This window comes from Empidonax traillii, unplaced genomic scaffold, assembly GCF_003031625.1.
Source record: "Empidonax traillii isolate 1590-97213 ecotype Southwest subspecies unplaced genomic scaffold, ASM303162v1 scaffold831:size274641, whole genome shotgun sequence".
Classification (NCBI taxonomy): Eukaryota; Metazoa; Chordata; class Aves; order Passeriformes; family Tyrannidae; genus Empidonax; species Empidonax traillii.
Genome location: NW_020956024.1, coordinates 204,461 through 217,278, shown reverse-complemented (window position 1 = coordinate 217,278; position 12,818 = coordinate 204,461). Strand labels below are relative to the sequence as shown.

The 12,818-nt window shown below is 38.8% G+C and overlaps 1 long non-coding RNA gene across 2 annotated transcripts; it reads left to right on the top strand.

The window, feature by feature from the left end:
* Positions 1–189: 189 nt before the first annotated feature.
* Positions 190–8,124, top strand: LOC114066925. 2 transcript variants are annotated; one of them, XR_003573265.1, is made up of 3 exons: positions 190–392; positions 5,489–5,529; positions 7,959–8,124. It is a non-coding gene; the product is annotated as an uncharacterized LOC114066925 (long non-coding RNA). The 2 variants fall into 2 exon arrangements; XR_003573264.1 differs by lacking the exon at positions 190–392 and having other exon boundaries at positions 4,790–5,529.
* Positions 8,125–12,818: the final 4,694 nt, after the last annotated feature.

Sequence of the window (12,818 nt, the reverse complement as noted above, 5' to 3'; positions counted from 1 at the left end):
CGGGAAGGGGCCGCGCGGGGACAGGGGCGGGAGGGGGGCCAGGGCGGCGGAGCGGGGCCGTGGCCGTGGCCGTGGCCGTGGCCGCGGAGCGGGGCCGTGGCTGTGGCCGGTCACCTCGGGGGCGGAGCGGGGCCGGAGGGAGGCTGGAGCGGGGCCGGAGGGAGGCTGGAGCGGGGCTGGAGGGTGAAGACCGGTGCTGTCACATCGATGAAGTCGGACGATGTGTGAACCCGTGCTCGTTTTTCTTTCTATTTTTTTTTTCTAATAATTATTTCTAATATTTGTGTATTTACCTTCTGATATTTATTTACCTGTTTAATGCAGTTCTTGTGTGTTACCAAGTGCTCCTGTGTCACCTCCCAGTTTATATCATAATATTCGCGTTTTATCAGGTGAATAAAAGGCTGAGAGGAGCATCAGGCCGAGGCTGAGTTACAACGTGGCAGCAGTGTTGCTACTAAATCTGGAGATGGATTAGAGTTGTTTGTTTCTCTGCAAATGCATTTAATGTTGTTGTGGCTATATTTCAAGTATGTGTTAAAGGTATTTTTAATGGTGCAGTGATAACTTGTCAGTCTGATTTCCTGATGTAGGGGGAGAAAAGTATAAACTTGAAGCTACCATTGCTATATCTTGTAGCTAAGTCTCATGTTCCAACTAAGACTGTCTGACACGATCCATTACCCTTTGTCACATCCCAGCAGTTCTTCCCAAACTTTGCCCTGTCGGCTGTCTGCCCCAAGTTGGTTGGCTGATTGATTGAAGAATGCTAGCTGGAATGGTACAGCTGCTTTCTTACAGTGACATTAAAGGGAGATGACTACTTGTGTCCCTACTTGTGACTACAAAGCGTTCATAGTGTTTTATAGTAAGTTTGTAACATGACATAGTTAGCCATGTTTGAAGGGTGCTATTGCTCGATCCTTGTCTTGAAATCAGCCTGTTATGGTCAAATTATATACTTTTGAAAAATCTTTGATTTATGTGCACTTCCTAGAATAATGTTGTCCAGACTCTTCCTGCCTTGGGAATATTGTGGTCTTTGAAGAACCGTTTTTGTGACAACTTTTGGCAGATGACTATCAAAAATAGGAGAAAACAAGCTGCGACTCTTTTATGAGTGCTGGTCTCTCCAAGAGTTGGAAAGAAAGATCAGTAAGGAGAAGGTCAGAGCAAAGGTGGTTGACTGCCTGCAAGTACCTCAACAACTGAGCATTTGAATTCTCACAGTTTAATGTACACCAAAGAATTCACATAAGAAAACATGCACAAATGCCAGAGCCACAGGAAAATCTTAAACCTGTATTTGTACTTTTTGGACACAAAATCAATAAGAAAACTTGGAAGGAAGGTGGTATTTGTTGTTTTAGTTCTCCTAAAGCTGGCTATTTGAGGCTTTTTAGCTTTGTTTTGTACAGGTGTGAAGTTTGGGCATGTGTGCAGGATTGTGACTGCACCTGTCAGTTCTTAACTGCTGATATAGCCACTGAAAATTTTAGTAAGCTGTTACAGCTTTCAGTAATGCTGAGTTGTTACAGGTGTCATGAAGGTAACCACTTGAAAGGAAGAAAGATTCCTTATCAGCATGGCTGAGAGAAGAATTGTCTATGCGCTTAGATATTAGCAGTTGTAGGTAGTGATTTTTTTCCCTAATGCTGTCTGAAAGTTGGCTTGCTTTGGACTATTCCTCCTCTTGTATTCTTGTGTTATCCTTCTCTTCTGTTTTTATTTTATTAATTTTTTACCCCCCTCTCCTTAACTCCCATGTCACATTCAGTATGTGGGTGCTCCTGGATTAGATGTGACATGGTAAGGTTGTTTGAGATTGGTCCAGCATTTGTTCTAGAAACTATGTGTAAGGAATTAGCTTAGACTAATATCAGCATATAGAATCATAAAATCATAGCATGCTTTGAGTTGATTTGGACCTTAAAGATCATCTAGTTCCAACTGCCCTGCCAAGGGCAGGGATGCTGCTCACTAAATCAGGTTGCTCAGAGCCCCATCCAACCTGGCTTTGAACACTTCCAGGGGTGGGATGTCCACAGTCTCTCCTTATTGTATGCTGTGTCCTTCCTTCTGTTGTATCCTTCCTTCTGTGTATCCTTATTCCTAATTTTTGTTTCTAAACATAAGCTGTGGAGCGCAGCAATGTAACCAATGCATTCAGAAGGTGCAACTTGGGCCAGTCTAACGATTATTTTTTTGAGCCTATCAGGTTTTCGTTCTTGGAGATTATGCCTTTCTTCTTAAAAAAGCCTTTTTTCCAAGTCATAGTTTCAGGGGAAAAGGTCGTGTTTGGGCAGGAGGGGAGGGATTCCTGGAGTGCAAAGTGGATTGCAACAGAAAGGAAGGGAATTAAGGAGTGGAGAATTTGTAAACAAGGAAGGCAAAGCAGTTGCTTCTTCCCTTTTAATGAAATTGCTAAAAGGCTTTAGTAGAAAGAGAAGCTCAAAAAGGAAACAGCTTTCACTATCCAGGAATTAACTCAGCTTAAAACCCACATGGCTTCTGAGGTTGCTCCACACCGGTTTTGACTCTTGCAACCATCTTTGTTAGTGCAGGTTCTTGGAATTCATTGCTTAAAATCAGGCTCTTGAACTGTGGACTTCTGTAACTCATTATTATTACCTTACAGTCAGGGATAGTGACAGTATTAACTGTTGAGTGGTGAGCCATGAGAAAGTAAAGACAGTTTATTCAGAAGAAAATAACTTCTTAAAATTGTGTTGGTTTACATGCCTATATTACTATAGAATTGTTTAGATTGGAAAAGACCTCTAAAATCATGGAGTCCAACCATTAACCCAGGACTGCCACCATCACCAAAACATGTCTTTAAGTGCCACATCTACACATCTTTTGAATACCTCCAGGAATGGTGACTCAACCTCTTCCCTGGGCAGCCTGCTCCAATGCTTCACAACTCTTTCTGTGAATAAAGTTTTCCAAACATCCAATCTAAGCCTCTGCTGGTGCGATTTGAGGCTCTCATCCTATAACTTGTTACTTGAGACGTGAGACCACCCCCACTTTGTTACAACTTCGGCTGCTCCTTATAAGACTTCTGCTCCAGACCCTTCACCAGCTCTGTTGCTCTCTGGATGCCCTCCAGCACCTCAGTGTCTTTCTTGTATGTTATGCCCATCTCACCTATGAAATTTCTAGCTCAAGAAATTCTAGCTCATGTAAAGTATTGCTGATCACATGTTTGGCCTCTTTATCTTACGGTGACAGTTTCATGCTTTCAGTATTTTTGGAAAGAGCATTTTGACAGTTGCTTGTATTGGCAATGTTACTTTACACCATTTAAGGTCAGTGTTCTTTTAGATATTTTCAGAAACAGGTCAGACAGATTTGTGATGCTTTTCCAGAAAAATTATGAATATATAATGTGTATTGTGTGGAATACAGAGAAAATGGGATGACCTCTGGCAATATCCAGCTTGGAAACTTGTGCTTTAATGGGAAGGTTTCTAATTTCCTTTGGTATGAATGTTCCATAAAGAAAAGTAAGCTCTTTGTCTTCATAAACACATTAAGAAAAGCTTGCCTGGAATCAAGGTAATTTCAGATAAATTACACCTCTTGGAGTCTGTTCGCTCCTCTGCTGGAAAATATATAGGTGTCATCTGTCAAGTACTGTGTTTCTTTTATATTAAACACAACTAAGCCTGCTGGGTGGTAAGTGGGAGGCTTAGAGTGGACAGGGTGAGATTTATTATTTCTTTTAGACTGTTGGTTTTTGCTGTGTTTAATTCAACATTCTCAAATTTTCCAAAGACTTCTCATTTTAGTGGAACCAGTGGAAGATGGTGGAAGTTGCGGGTTTTCTACAGTTCTAGAAAATCAGGCCTTCAGTCTCAAGCTGGCACTTATTAGTATTTCTGAATTATAGTTTTAATGTTTTATTAAGGCAGAAATTGGTAAAAATTTGTTCTATAACTGACCAGTAAAATGCAAAAATAAAGCATTCACTAACTGCCTTGCTGCTGTTAATATCCCCCACTTGAGAGCTGAGATTTTTTTTTTTCTTTGTTTCCTTTATTTTTCTAGGGCTGCCTTTCAGTTACAGGTTCTGAGAGTTATCTGCTTTCCAGATCTGAATGGAATTTCTTCTGCATCAGGACAGTCAGTAACTTATTCTTGGGAGATGCAGAAAGTCACGCTCTAGATTCTTTTAGAAGTCTTAAGGACTTCAGCAGCTGTAGACCCTTTTTCCTATTTAAATACCCGCCGCCAGCTGATCAAACCATGCTCTTCTGAAACCTTTGCCAAAATTTGATTTGTACAGTGTTGGTGGTAGGTATGTTGAATGGAATTGGGAATGTAAGGACTTGGCACTGTGTTAAAAATAGTATTTTGAAATAAATTATTTGCTGAACTGTAGGAAGGCTTATTCAGGAACGAGCATAATGGGTTGGTGCTAACATCCATCTTGTCCAGTACTTTGATCCTGACAGTTACGAATAGCAAAGGCTGCAGAGGAACTAATTTTGGGGCCAGTGCCATAATCTCCATTCTATGTTGGCAAGAAGCCTATTCTTGGTCTTGTAAAGATTTGCTGAAGCTCTGAAGCATAAAGCTTGCTATCTTTTGAAGAAAAAAACCACAGGTTTTGATTCCTCTGGTTGTGTTATGAAAATGTCTCTTCCACCTTCACATATTTGTAGACTCTTGTCTCAGTGACTTTCTGTAGCAGTGAGTTCTACTGATGCTATATGATGATTTTTTTTTTTTCCTTTAAAAGAAAGGTTTTTTCTCTTTTTCTTGACAGGAGGGACAGCCCTTTCAGTATCATTATTTCATTTCTCTGCAGTTAATCTAAATATCTGGTAAGCTGTACTGTTTGGAAAAATTAAAGAGGGTTCTGTGTCCGTTTGATTATCATGACATTCTGTGGGAAAAGCCTGAGTTTAGCTGGCTTAATCTTATGTAGGCAACTCGGGACAATAGGTCATTGCAGAAATTTGTTTTACAGACACTATTTAACCACTTCTATTTTTACATACCCTCTTCAAAGTAAATGTTTGTAATAGCTGGCAGTATGCCTTTGAATCAGAACATTGACATTCAGTATTGCCAGTGAATGTTCACAGACTATGTATGAATAGCCTGTGTATATGGCTGAAATGGTAGCATCTTTTTACAAGTAATTTGTGTTTAGAGACAGTTGTTTCCCACAGAAAGAAAAAAAGGCATTATAATTGTTTTGGTAAGCTAGTGTGTTTTTAATTTGTCCTGTCTTACTTTTGCATACAGTTCTCTAAACTACTTTTCATAGGACTGTTCAGCAGAAAGCAGGTATCACCTAACTGATTCTTACAGCTGTTGGACTTCTATAAGAAATGTTATTTTGTTTCTCCTGCATGTGGGTTTGTTTGTTGTGGGGTTTTGTTCATTTTTTAATGCAAAGCAAAGCAAGTACTTTGATTCCATGCACTTGGTGAAATGTGTGCTAAACTTGTGCTTTATTCTTTCTTGTCAGGTTGTTCCTTGCTGTTGCACTTGAAGAGGTGACCATTTTCTGTGAGTTAATGATGTTTATTCTCTCTCCTACGTGTTTTTCCTCCTTCTCCTTCTGTGAAATAACATTACAAAAGGAAAACATACTGTGCTAGATTTTCTCCTTAGAGTTAATAAACACTCACTTCATTGAGAAATATGTTCTTTAAAACATACAAGAATAAAGTAAAAAAAAGACACTCTCGTATGTTACTATGTTGTGTGCCTAATCCTGAAAAAGAGATAACCTTGCCCCAGACAGCTTACAGTTTGCTGGGGATCCAGCCAGTGTGTGTAATCAACACTCAGAAAACCAAGGGAGAATAAAAGAAACATCAGTAATATGTTAATATGAACAAACTATGTAAAATTACTGTAACCCTGTACTGCCCACCCACAGTGGCATTGCAGGAGTAATCTTGAGGGATGTGAAAGAACCAAAGAAAATAGTGTTAAGAACTTCACTTGAGGAAGATGATGTATCTCTGCATGTGGAAAAAAAGTGTAAAGAGTGTTGTAGTAACCAGTAGTGGCAGCTTGTTTTGCTGTATGATTTGGGCCTTAGGCTGTCAGGACATTTTATGTTGCAGCATACTGGCACCTCCTGCTAAGTTTTGGTCTCCATAGCTTCTCTTACCTGGCTTCGTGTGGTTTAAGGGTGGGGAGAAGGAGTATAAAGTAGAAAACAACTCTTAACTGTGTATGACCATAAGAAAGTCCCTGAGGTATTACAAGAGTTTGTATTTGTTTTCCACTTTGTTGTTTCTGTAGAAAAGCATATACTGTTTCTTAGAAGTCCCTGTGTTATTGAGTTGTGCTGGATTTTGGAGGTCAGTGTGGCTGGACTGTGTAGATACCACAACATTCAAGTATCATATCTTTTCCTGCTGTAACTATTGTTTGGCTGATGTGATGATCCACAGTCCAGCTATGTAGTTTAGGAAGGATCAGCAAGAGGTTGCATTTTGACAATATCTGTCAGATGGAATTGCAAACAATAAAAATACAATCATTAGTTAATTTTTTTCTGATATATATAAGATTTATTTTTCCACCTGGAAATTGTTATTATAATACAATTTTACTGTATTTTTCCGCAAGTACAAATGATCCTCTTAAGTGAATTCTGTTAAAAAAACCCAGCAACTCAACAACAAATGAATCAGTATGGATGCATCTGGCTCTTTGGGTTGTATTATATAATGTTCCCAGCGATTATATTCTCTCTTCTCCTGTCTGAGGCAGATAAAACTACATAAATATAAAACTGAAATCTACAGTATTTTGCATTTGAAGATATGGATAAATACATAAAGGGTCAGTCTACAGGAGAAAAATTCTCCTTGGCAAGACTGAGCAGTTCACAGAATTTCTGCTGGAGTGTTTGTTAAACAGAGAGGAAAAACAAAAGCTCACACCTATACAACTTTAGGGTGAAAATGCTGGATACCACTAGGACCTTGCTATCATTGGTTTACACAGAGTTTTTAGAAAAATACCCACTCAACTTCATTCTCAGCCATTGTATTAAGTTCTTTACGCTGGATGTAAAGTTTTTACTTGCTTATGTATAGTTCACTATCTTTCATCTAGATTACATTCCTTTTAGTGAGGGTGGCTTTTATCTTCAGTTTAAGGGTCTACCTAATTAAAACTTGAAATGTGTTATAGTTTGAGAGCCTGTTATGAGGTCCGTGTGTGTTAGACTTCTAGTGTTCTGAAAAACCAAATAGATGATCCAGGTTTCAGAGCTGCGCTCTGAGCCCATTGCCAGAGATCCTCTCCCTATGGATACTGCAGAACTGTCAAGGGTGTTTTTGATGTTGCTTCTGCAGATGTTGATGTGTAAATGCTCACTTCCAACAAGTGTGTGTCCCAGCCCATCCACTCATTCCCTAACTTCACCTTCCTTTATGCCGAGTGCTATAGTTTGGTTAGGTAGCTGCAGGTAAGTCTGAATATTATGCTGCATCTTTTTTTAAAGCATGTCCTGATATTTCACTGTACTGTGTGATCCCTTACACAGAAGTTTTCTATTAATTAGCTGGTAGCAATCTTTGCTTCACAATAGTCGATGGAAGCACAAAAAGGAATCGTGTTCTACTCAGATTGTAAAAAAATTAACCAAAATTAGAAAAGGCATAACCCACTCCCCCACAGCAAGTATACAAGTGTTTATGAAAGTCGTAGCCCACGTGATACTAGTCACTAGGTATAGATATGAGTCCAGTGCTGATAAAGGCCATGGAAGAAATACTTTTAAGATATGATCAAATTTAGAAAATTAGTAATTTTTTCTCAGTGCAACTGCAGGAGATAACAAGAGATTAGTTAGAATGATAAAATATGTAATCACTTTATTTAAATTTTAAATTTAAAAAAATGGGAGTAGTAAAATAGTAACAAAGTGTTTGGGTTATTTTTTCATTCTTTCTTTCTTCCTTCATATCCAGATTTGTGTTCCTGCTACTGCTTATCTCTCCCACTGTCAAAGAATGCAACAAAGTTCTGTCTACACAGAAAGCAAAAGCTACAAGTAATCCAGCCTGTTGACAATAAGATCAGTAAGTGGGAAATATGTGATGAGATGTTATGCTCAATAAAACTATGAAATGAAGTCAGAATGGGTTTTTTTGCCTTTTTTTCTTCTCTATTCTAGGGAAGGTTTTTTTGGAGAAAAGGTTTTTGTCTGTTGATAAACCTTCTAAAATGGAAAAAGTAGAAGGAACTGGTATGGTCAGTAAAGTTGCGAGATAAGAGATCAACTTTATAGAATATGTGACTCCAAAGCAGGAATTCTGAGCACATGTAAGGCAAAAGCTACAAAATACAAACCCTGTGCAAGAAACTTATTCACTGTGTTGAGGATAGTTTTCTACTGAGTACTTTCTGAGGTGTATTTTGTGGAGAGGCTGCTGTAAAAAAAGCACTTAGCAGTGCGTTTACCACTGTCAGAATCACAGGTAGGATGCTTCTGTCCAGAGAAAAAGCAATGAGGCTTTGAAGACTGTTCTGCTTCTTAAATTTAACTATAGATTTTAGGTTATATGTTATAATTTGGGCACTTGAACTCTCTATTATTTGGGAATTCTTCGTATTATTAAATTCTTGGAAACTGCTCTATAGTAGAATACAAGGTTTGTTCAGAAAGTTAATCAGATGGGATGTTTTAGGGCCAAAATAGGAAAAAAGAAAAAAAGAGAAAGAGGACTTGCTAGCTAGCACGAGTGTATTCCTAACTAGAGTTATTTTTCTGAATCTGGGCCTAAAGCAGCTAATTTTTGGTTTTATTCTTTGGACAGCTTATAATAAAAATGTCTTTACATTAACTATTGTTAAATTAGGGACTGCTAGGCAGCAGTTGAGAAGTTGAGAAGTAAAGATGCAATTAGTAGCTACACAGTAATTCAGCCTGCAGAGCTCCTTGCTAATTAACAAAAACCAGTACCCGTAACTATGGATTTCTACACTTATTGTGGACAGAGCATGCAAATAAAATTATTTATTACAATTACTTAGCAGGGGCCCTGCATTCCATTAGAATTCAAGCAAACTGCACCTGAATTGCTTAGTTATGCCTTGTTTTATATTGACCCAGGCAAAGGAAAAATGAAGCCAACTGAAGCACACAATAAAAATGTTAATAAAAAATCCTACCAGACCTGCAACCAAAAAAACACTATAGTTGTTTTCTATCCTTTGTGTGAGTAATAACACTTCAATGGGTCACTGCCTCTGCTCTGAGACTGGAAGAGATGTGGCCAGGTCAGGACAGGGTTGAGCCCAGAGGACTGAGCAGAGAGTGCTGTAGTGAGGAGAATGGGGATAGTTGCTGTTGTCCTAATCAGCATGTGTGGGGACTTTTTTTGTATTGTATTTTGGTATGTTTTGGTTTTGTTTGTTTGTTTTTGTTAGGTTGGTTTTTGTTTTGGTTTTGTTTTTTTTTTTTGGTCTCTAAATCTGGAAAGTCAGCATGCCAGCTCCTGTTGAAATAAATGGAGATGGACGTGCTGTCCAAACAGGGAAAATTTTTCTATGCCCTTTTGAGGTGTTCTAAGAAGGAACAGTTCTTCCCTGTTAGCCCACACTCCAAATGTTAGATGTACAAATAAAAGACTGGCTGTGTACTCTCTCAGCAGTTTTATTTCAAGATTTTTTTCCCCTTCCTTTCAGAACATTAGATATTTTTTAGTTATTTTTCCATATTTGTTACCCGTAAAAAGTCTGTAGTAAATCCAGTGATTCCAAAACTGGAAAAGTGTCCATATTTATTTTTTGACAAATTTGTTACGGCTGTTCAGTAATACTAACATAATCTCATTTTTTAGGTCTACAGTCTGCTGTGCAACTGCATTTTTTGTTGAGTTAAAAGTTTCCTTTCATTTTAGACCCCAGAAATAACTGTACCTTTAGGAACCTCAGGCTGAACTTTGCCGATGTCTGGAACGTTTTGGTTAAAATGCATTGTAGAAATAAATTAAACTGTTTCATTAAGATGCACAGATGCCTTCCCAAATTCTTTCCTTTTGATAGACACGTCATGTACTTGTTAAACTACTGGCTTGCCTTAGTTTTAAGGACTGACTTTTGTTTCTCATTGCTTTCTCCACAAGGTAACTGTTATTGTTAATCGCAAGCAAATATTCAACTTTGGGGGTAAGAATCTGTGGAATAATGATTGTTTTATTGATTTTAATGCAAAAATGAATAAATAAAGTTATAATTGTTTCTCCATCTTAGTTTGAATTCAGAATTTCTTTTTTTTTGTTTACTGTCTATGTGCCATAGTAACTTGTGCATTATCTTCTGTAGCTTGTTATTCTATCAATTTATGTATTTTATTTTGACAGTTTGGCAAAAAACACGTGGTAGGATAAAAATTGAACTCGATGTAAAGATTGAATGTTCTTTTTATTTTGAGAGTTGGTGGTAGTTATAACTCGTTATAATTCTGGGGTTTGACAGTTTATTTTTTACAAAGAACAAAAGGTAGCATGCAAAATAGAGTAGAAATTAAAAAACCCCCACCCTTGAATAAAACCGGTGCTTTTCAATATAAATTAGCTAAATTCTGAGCGTATGAGATGTCCCTAACTGCTGTATTTCTTTACTGATTTGATGCTGTGACAGTGAAAGGACAAGTCCCAAAGTACAGGCAGAGTCTAACTGCAGAAGTCGTGTGCAACTTTGGAAGAAGTGGGTTTGTTCAGACTTATAGGCAGTGAGAGCTGACAGAGGAGCATTACAGGAACTTTTCATGCCTTTGAGAACTTGCAAAAGGGTCAGTGAATTTTGTGCCTGCAGAGGAAAGCGTTTTTACTGGCTTTAAAGACCCAGTGACTTTGCGGTGTTTTAGGAAATGCTTTCTTATGAGATTTCTTAGGTGGTGGAACAGTTTACCTAGGACTGTATGGCTGACTAAGGGTAAGTTTTTAAAGGAAGTTACTGTAGTATCTCTCAGGAATTAACCTTGTGACAAAGTGAAAGAAGTGAGCTCTGTCCTGTTACAGTGTTTTTATTTCATAGATGCCATGGGGTTTAGTGACATTCCCACAAATTGTTTCCTGGAATTTATGTTTTTATTTATGGTAGAGTTTTCAAGGTGTTTGTATAAACACTTGAAGTTCTGGCATGTTATGAAATTGGTTGGTGTAAATACAGGCTTCTGCCTGTGAGGTGACTCTGCTGCCTTACCTCATTCACCACCAGTGCTGGGTTTCTTTTCAGTCTGGTTTGCAGTTCATTGGGGTGACAAATATGGACAGCCTAGGTGAAGGCATACCTGTCCCTTTTGCAGCAGCAGCTGCTCAGTGTGACCTTGGAACAGTAGCTTAAGGCTCTGAAAACAAGGATAGTCAGTTATAGGGCTGATTGATACTACAAGTCCTGACCTAGGTCCTTTTTGAGGAAAAGACAATGGGCCTGAGAGAGGAGCATAATGCAAGACAGCAATACAGCAAGCACTGACCTTTTATATTAGCATTAGATGGAAGTGCTAGGTATTGAGTTCTGTCCAATAGGCTTTAGCCAAGAACCAAATGAAGCTATTCCAGTTTTCAACTTTTCAAAAAAAAAGAGTGATAGGTGGAGAGAGATAACCATCTAATAATGAAGTCAGACAGCATATGTGTGCTTGTTCAAGTGGGGCTTTGAATCATTTGCAGAATTTATCAGCAATGGCAAGAAAATTAGTATAGAATTCAAAATAATCACAGAAAAACATTATCACAGGGTCCCTCTACACTAGAGGTGAAAAATTCATACTACCAGCAGGAATCATATTTTGCAGGGGGGAGAAAATCTAAGGGAGGTAGAAGATAAAGGAAAAACCTTCCATTTGAGTATGGGGTCTGGCTGACATGGAGTTTGTTTCCCCATAGAGGCCCTGAGTGCTGTGCTTTGCATTGGCAGCTGTAAAGGTGCCCATAACACAAGATTATTTTGGCTACTGCTGAGCATTTTGTCCCTCCAACATCTTCCCCTCACCAGCAGGGTATGTTTGGGGGGTGGGCAAAATCTTAGGAGGGGGTATAACCAGCACAGCTGATCCAAACTGACCAAAGGGATATTCCATACCATATGGTGTCTGCTCAGATATAAAAGCTAAGAAGAAGGATAGGGGGGAGCATTTGTTATTTACAGTGTTCACCTTCCAAAGCAACCACTATGTGTGCTGAAGCCCTGCTTCCTGGGAAATGGCAAGACAACACTCGCTGATGGGAAGTGGAGAATAAAATCTTTTTCCTTTGCTTGTGTGCACATGTTTTGCTTTTGCTTTAGTAAACTACCTTGTCTTGACCTATGAGGGTTTTTTCCCATCTTATTTTCCTTCCCCTTCTTCCTAGTGATGGGAGTGATGGAGTGGCTTGGTGGGCACTTGGCATCCAGCCAGGCAAGACCAACCCACCACAGTTTGCTATAGTATTTTGGTAATTTGCAGTGTTACAGGCTAGATGTAAACCCCAACCTAGATAAAATAGTACCTTTGACATGGAACATAGGATTAAGCATGATGATCTCAAAAATTAGGTAATTAGAGGCTGGAACTACACAATGCAACACAAACTGCAGCCAGGCCACCTTCATGGAGTTCCAGAAAAAAGTCTTTAGTTTCTTACTTGGTGTCACCTTGCTCCTGTGACACCTTGGTGTCACCTGTGTACTTGCTGATTCAGTTTAAAATATTTTTTCTTTAAAAGCTTCTAAGTTTCTGTAATGTATGTCAACTGCCAGGTGTCTCCAAGTCATAGATATTCCTGCAGAGCCCAGCAGAAACTGAGATATAGCATGCACTTATTCCTCTGGTGCAGTGG